Source organism: Gossypium arboreum, chromosome 8 (genome assembly GCF_025698485.1).
Source record: "Gossypium arboreum isolate Shixiya-1 chromosome 8, ASM2569848v2, whole genome shotgun sequence".
NCBI lineage: Eukaryota > Viridiplantae > Streptophyta > Magnoliopsida > Malvales > Malvaceae > Gossypium > Gossypium arboreum.
The window spans coordinates 97,032,374-97,040,217 of record NC_069077.1 but is presented as its reverse complement, the minus strand read 5'-3'; the positions used below and the strand labels follow the sequence as shown (position 1 = coordinate 97,040,217).

Sequence of the window (7,844 nt, the reverse complement as noted above, 5' to 3'; positions counted from 1 at the left end):
TCAGTTTTAATTAAATTGAAACATCAATAAAAATAAATAAATGATAAAAATTTTAATAATTTTAATTAATCTTTTTAAAAAGTATTCATTTTTCTAAATTAATAAATAATTTAAAATTATTTAATTTTTTATTAATAAATAATAAAATATTAATTAAATATGTTTACTCAAATAGTATTAGAAATAATTTATTAATTAATTTTAATATTCTTGTTTCTTTTTATTATATGTTCTTATAATATCTACTATTTTTAATACAATGTCTCCCCAACCCTTAAATGAAAAGACAAGCAAAGCAAACATTTAGTATGATTTTTATTGTCTTTCCGTGTTTGCTTGCTTAAGAGCTTTTTTTCAATATTTATTATTGTTCATTATTGATAGTTTTGCTTAAAATTTTCATCTATTAATATCCATTATATGAGAAAGAATTTTGGTCTTATATCTATTGATGGAAAGTATAGATTGCAAATTAATATGAGCACTATTCAAAAGTGATGATTTATCATCTTATAAATCTAATTATTCATAAGCATTATTCAAATTAAAAGTGATGATTTATCATCCAATGAATACATTTCTATGGGACATGTTTCTCTCAAGGAGTATGTCCAACATGAAGAGTTGTGGCTATTCAAATTGTATTCACTAAATACATATAAATAGAGGCATTATGGTGCTCACAAAGATAAAATTACAATAAATCTCATTTTCAAAAACTAGAGTAAGAGTTAGGGAATTGCTCGATTTTGCTAATCAAAGGAAATTCAAAACTTCGTTGCATCCCAGGAAGACCTTTGTCTTAACCCTTTGTGTGGGGGTAAATAGTTCTTTTTGGAAAGCGTCATTCGTGCCTCGAAGTCTATTGTTTATTTTCATACAAGTCTCTGGTTCTATTATCTCCACTCAAATTTTCAACAATCACAGAGAACTAATTTTGGAGATGGCAACGGAGGCTAACATCGCATTCAAAGTGATGAACCAAGAGTTTGTGAAACTTGATTGATTTGATGGTTCAAATTTCAATAGTTGGAAAGACAAAACGTTGTTCCTTCTTACTGTCTTAAATGTGGCGTACGTTCTGGATCCAAACCTACAAGCCATGGAGGATCTCGCCCCTAATGCAAATCCCGAGAAAATTGGAAAAGTGGCTGAACTCAAGAAAAAGCGTGATGAAGACAATTTCACATGTCGAGGACGCATCCTCAACACCTTGTCTGATCGATTGTATGATCTTTACATGCTCATGCAATCCCCAGTGGAAATATGGAAAGCTCTTGAAGAGAAATACAGCACCGAGCAACAAGGTACTGATAAATTTTTAATGATGAAGTATTTTGAAATTCAAAATGCTCGATAGTATCCCAATCATGGATCAAGTTCATGAATTACAAGTCCTTGTAAGCAGGCTTCGTGACTTGAAAGTTATTATTCCAGAATTGTTACAAGTTGGGGCAATCATTTCGAAGTTGCCCTCGTCTTGGAACAATTATTGGAAGAAATTTCTGCATATGGCAGAGGACTTCACTGTAAAAAAAATACTTAGGCATTTGTGTATTGAAGAGGAAACTCGAAAGCGTGATGCGACCTATCTTCCCCAAAGTTTTAAAGTGAACCATGTGAGCGAGTCCAAGAACTCTCAAAATGGTAAGTGAAAGATCACATCCGAGACCAATGACATGCAAGACAAGAAGAAAAGAACTCACAATTATTATAATAGCAATAAGAAAGGACACTATATTAAGGATTATAGACTTCTCAAAAAGAAGCAAGATGCCACAACTTCCAAAGCCAATATGGTGGAGGGCATAGACTTAGTGGCCATGGTTACGGAAAAGATAAAAAATTTGGAGATTGGTATGATTACTGAACTCAACATAGCCATGACTGATAAGTCCTGTAATTGGTGGCTCGACTCTAGAGCTACTGTCCATGTGTGTAATGACCGACAACAATTCAAAAGTTATGAACTAGTGGCAAACCGTGAAGTGCTTATGGGCAACTATCAACCGGTTAAGGTGCTCGTTCAAGGGACAATGGAACTCAACTTTAGATCTGGGAAGAAATTAATTTTGACTAATGTGTTGCATGTTCTCGATGTGAGAAAGAATTTAGTGTCTGCAAGTATTATATGTAACAAGGGGTTCAAGATTATCTTGGAATCCGATAAGTTTGTCTTGCTTAAGGGTGATATATATGTAGGAAAAGGATATTGTAACGAGGGTATGTTCAAGTTGAGCATTGATATGAATAAAGTTAATTCTTCTGCTTATATTGTTGAATCTTATCCTTTGTTGCATGCACGTTTAGCACATTTTAATTTTAAAACTTTACAATATACAAAAGAATGGTTATATAAGTCTAAGTAATGATGAGTTTGAGGATAAATGTGAAATTTGTATTCAATCAAAAATTATCAAGAAGTCGTTTCCTAATAAATGTGAAAGGAATTCACAAGTGTTAGATTTAATTTATTCAGACATTTGTGAATTAAATGGAACACTAACAAGAGGTGGAAAATGATATTTTATCACTTTTATAGACGACTTCTCTAGATTTACATATGTGTATCTAATGAAAAATAAATACAAGGCTTTTGATATGTTTAAACGTTTTAAAAAATGAGGTTGAGAATTTGTTTAGTAAGAAAATCAAAGTGCTTCATAGTGATAGAGCTGCTGAATATTTTTCAAATGAATTTAATATATTTTGTGAGAAACCAGGTATGGTACATGAGTGTTCTGCCATTATACTTTGCAACAAAATGGTTTGGCGAAAAAAAAAGAACCGTATTTTAGTAGATATGGTTAACTCGATGTTGTTAAATGCTAAACTTCCATATAGTCTATGGGGTGAAGCATTATTGACCGCGTGTTATATTCTTAACAGAATACCATCAAGAAAATTCAAAGTATCTCCATATGAGTTATAGAAGGGTCAGTTGCCAAACTTAGATTATTTCAAAGTGTGGGGGTGTTTGGCTTACTATAGAGTTCCCGACCAACAGAGAACAAAGTTAGGTCCAAGAGCCGTCAAAGGTGCATTCGTTAGATATGCCTAACACGATAACACTCTAAGGCTTATCGTGTTCTTGACTTAGTGTCAAATACGATAATTGAAACAAGAGATGTTGTATTCATTGGAAATAGGTTTTCAATGATTCAACAGATTCAAGAAAAGAATATCAACCAACGATCTCAAGTGATCAAACCAAAAGAAGTCTTTGTGATAATAAGGATATGAAGCCGAGGAAAAGTCAAAGAGTGAGAAAAGTAAAGAACTTTGGTCCTGATTTCATTTCCTTGCAATCTCTGGCATTCCTTGTTGAGGAAAATAGAGAATTCGTAATTAGAAAGATCCACATAATGTTTAATGTGGATGGTGATCCACAATCCTATAGTGAAGCCATGACTTCTAAGGATGCAACATTTTGGAAAGAGGAGATCAATGATGAAATGGATTCAATATTATCCAATAATACTTGGATTCTAGTTGATCTTCCTCAAGGATCGAAGCCTATCGGGTGTAAATGGGTATTTAAAAGGAAGAATACTCCAACAGGGGGTTGTCCAACCTTTAAGGCTAGGTTGGTGGCTAAAGGATTTAGGAAAAAAGAAGGCCTAGATTATTTTGACACCTATGCACCAGTGGTTAGGTTGACTTCTATTCGAATTCTTATAGGGCTTGCATCTATCCATAAGTTACATATACATCAAATGGATGTTAAGATGGCTTTTTTAAATGGTGATATCAAAGAGGAAGTCTATATGGAACAACCAGAAGGTTTTGTGCTTCCTAGAAATGAACATAAGGTGAGTAAATTGATCAAGTCATTATATGGTTTAAAACAAACGCCTAAATAGTGGCATGAGAAATTTAACTCGGTTATCTTATCAAATGGTTTTTCACATGATAGTGCGGATAAATGTATTTACACTAAATTCACTGATAGATATGGTGTAATTATTTGTCTTTATGTAGACGATTTGTTGATTTTTTGTACGGACATGGAATGTGTTCGTGAGACCAAAGAGTGATCCCAATCAGGTAGATACAATTCTAAGAATAAAGTTGAAAAAGCATGAAAATGGCTTTGCACTAAGTCAATCTCACTATATTGAGAAAGTATTGGAAAATTTTAAACATTTAAATATCAAGGATTCAAACACTCCATACGATTCAAACTTCAAGTTAAGTAAGAATAATGGCAGGGCTATAGCACAACTTGAGTACGCCAGCGCAATCGAAAGTCTAATGTATCTAATACATTGCACTAGACCCGATATCGCATTTGGTGTGTGCAAATTGGCGAGATTTACAAATTGTCCTAGTACCGATCATTAGAAAGGAATTTGTAGAATTTTTGACTATCTTAGGAAAACAAAAAATTTGGGATTATTCTATAGTGATTATCCCGCAGTACTACAAGGTTACTCGGATGCAAGTTGGATTACAAATCTGAGTGACAATAAGTCCACATCGGGATGGATTTTTACAATTGAAGTGAAGCCATTAGTTGGGCCTCCAAGAAACAAACTTGCATCTCACATTCAACTATGGAGGCTGAATTCATTGCCTTAGCGGTTATTGGCAAAGAAGCGGAATGGCTAAGAGATCTCTTGTTAGATATAAAGTTGTGGCCATAACGTAGGTTCACCATTCCTGTATATTGTGATAGTGAATCTACCATGTCTTGAGCATACAATAAGGTGTACAACGGAAGTTTAGACATATAAGTTTGAGACATGAGTATGTGAAACAATTGATTAAGGACGGTGTTATAACTATTACATATGTTAAATCAGTTCACAATTTAGCGAATCCATTGATAAAAGATTTGTCAAGGGATTTGGTTAAAACTACTAACACTAAGATGGGATTAAAATCATTCTAATCACATCATTGATAATGGAAACCCTACCTTGTTCTAGCCAAAAGTTAGTTTCAAGATTCAAAGGGTTAGTTTCAAGGTTCAAAGGGTAATAACAAGTTATTGAATGACAACGTACACTAAGAATTAGGATTTAGTGTTTATATTTTAGGAGGATGAGTTTTACTCTTAATGGATGGACATTAATTGTAACGCCTCCACGCCCGAAAACGTCACCAGAGTCGAGCTTGAGGAGTTACCGAACATAATTTATCAAATTAAGAACTTCAAATCTTTTGTTTCTACATTCACAGCTTTCTAGCTACTCGCGTCACATTTACAAGAAAAATCATATCTCGAGTTACGAAACTCAAAATCAGGATCCGTAAATTTTCCCTAAATCTAGACTCATATATCTATTTACTGATTTTTTTCTAGAATTTTTAGTTGGGCCAAGTAGTACAGTTTATTAGTTAAATTCTCCCCTGTTTCAGGGTTTGACTACTCTGACCTCTGTGTATTACGAATCAGATATCTCCCTTTACAGAGCTTCAATGACTATTCCGTTTGTCTCTAATAAAACTAGACTCAATAAGGAATCTGTACATATAAAGCATGACTTATAATTATCTTTGTAAAATTTATGGTGAATTTCCAAAACCAGAACAGGGGATCCAGAAATCGCTCTGGCCCTGTTTCACAAAAATTTAAACATCTCATAAAATATAGCTCATATACCTGTTTCGCTTCATCCATATGAAAATAGACTCATCAAGCTTCGATTCCATAACTTATTCATTATTTAATTCCATTTATACTATTTTTAGTGATTTTTCAAATTCATGTCATTGCTGCAGCAATATTCTGTTTTAAGGCAAATTTCATCTTTTCATGAGTTATTATGAACTAGATAACCTATTAAACTTCCATGATATCAAACATGATCTAAATTTAACCATCACCATGACTTATCAATATCAAACATTTTCTCAACCAATCATGGCCATATCATAAAATTATTTACACAAAATAAATATATTGCTATACATGCCATACTTAAGTTTTACAAGCCATTTACCTAGATGAAAGTCCTTTGGATAGTGTGATCGAACCTTCGACCCGTCCCGATTCCCGAGCTGGCTTGTTCAAAACTACAGTAAATAAAGAGAAGGGAGTAAGCATAAATGCTTAGTAAGTTCATATGTAAATAACAAGTAACATAACAATACAAATATACCAAACAACTTTAGCATGGTATCACCAAAACATATATCATATTTCTAAACATCATTCATCATCTTACTACCTTATCGTTGTTGTATCTATTATCAACCCGAGGGTTAAGAACATACCTGTCCAAAGTGTCCATTTCACAACAATTACCAAAATGTCGCTTGCATCTTAAGTGTTCTTTCATTTCACTAGAAATTTCACCGTTGAACACATCGGAATACAACTCGGATACGGATAATTTGCACATAAGTGCCTCATATGTAATCAAGAAATCATGTAACCCGCCCCTAAGTGAACTCGGACTCAACTCAACGAGCTCGGGCGTTCGCATCCATAAGTGAACTCGGACTCAACTCAACGAGTTCGGATGCCTAGTTACATTTCACGAACTCGGACTCAACTCAACGAGTTCGGACATTCGCATCCATAAGTGAACTCGGACTCAACTCAACGAGTTCGGATGCTCAACCATCCTAGTGACATGTCACTTGTATCCTAATCTATTCCTAAGGTTCAAACGGGCTTTTTTCCTCGATCTCACATTGCCGTCTTCCATGGAATATCGGAACCGATACTCGGTAGCAATTCATATTTATCAAGTAATAAACATAATTTGCATATTACTCAACATTAACCACAAAGCATAATATTTCACGATAAAAAAATCAGCATATCATATAATTAACATCAATAACTTAAAAATAACAATTATGCTACATTATTTACACATGAACTTACCTCGTATGCGAAAATTACTACTTTTACCATTTCGTCCACAACTTGGTATTTTTCCATTTTAGCCCAAATTTCAGTTTTCCTTGCTCTATCATTTAAAATATAGTCTAATTAGGACTCACATTATTCAAATTGACCCAAAATCATATTTTGGCAAAATTACGATTTGCCCTAAACTTTTGCATATTTACACTTTTGCCCCAAAGCTCGTAAATTAAACTTCAGCCTATTTTCTTATGTTTTATGACATGCTGATCATTTTTCCCTTCTATGGAAACATCAAATTCTCAATCTAACATGTACTTATGACTATTAGATATTTTTACCGATTAAGCCCTTTTGCTCGTTTTCACTTAAAACCGAGTAATACAAGTTGTCTAACATAATTTAAAACCTCATATTCTATCATAAAACACCAAAATACACAAATTTCACCTATGGGTATTTTTCCAAATATGAACCCTAGGTTGAATTATTGCTAGCATAAGCTTAATCGAGCTACGGGACTCCAAAACGTAAAAATCATTAAAAACGAGGCTAGAACGGACTTACAATCGAGCTTGAAAGCTTGAAAAACCCTAGCCATGGTTTCTCCATGCTATATTCGGCCATGGGGTTGAAGATGAGCAAAATTGGCTTTTAATTTTGTATTTTAATTCATTTTACCCTAAATGACCAAAATGCCCTTACTACTAAACTTTCCAAAAATTCCATCCATGTCCAATTTTTGTCCATAGACTTAGAAATTGGTAAAATTTCTATTTAAGACCTCCTAATTAATATTTCAAAACAATTTCATACTAGAAACTTCTAGAATGCAAGTTTTGCAAATTATTCGATTTAGTCCCTAATTTCAATTTAAGCACTTTATGCATAAAATTTCTTCACGAAATTTTCACACAATCATGCAATCATATCATAGACCTTAAAATAATCATAAAATAATTATTTCTATCTCAGATTTTGTGGTCACGGGCCCAAAATCAGGATATTACATTAATTGTCA

General features: G+C 33.3%; 1 long non-coding RNA gene across 1 annotated transcript; it reads right to left on the bottom strand.

Moving 5' to 3' along the window:
* Nucleotides 1–5,802: 5,802 nt before the first annotated feature.
* Nucleotides 5,803–7,450, bottom strand: LOC128296403 (uncharacterized). Its single transcript, XR_008287022.1, has 3 exons — nt 7,391–7,450; nt 6,842–6,926; nt 5,803–6,021 (listed from the first exon to the last, which is right to left on the bottom strand). It is a non-coding gene; the product is annotated as an uncharacterized LOC128296403 (long non-coding RNA).
* Nucleotides 7,451–7,844: the final 394 nt, after the last annotated feature.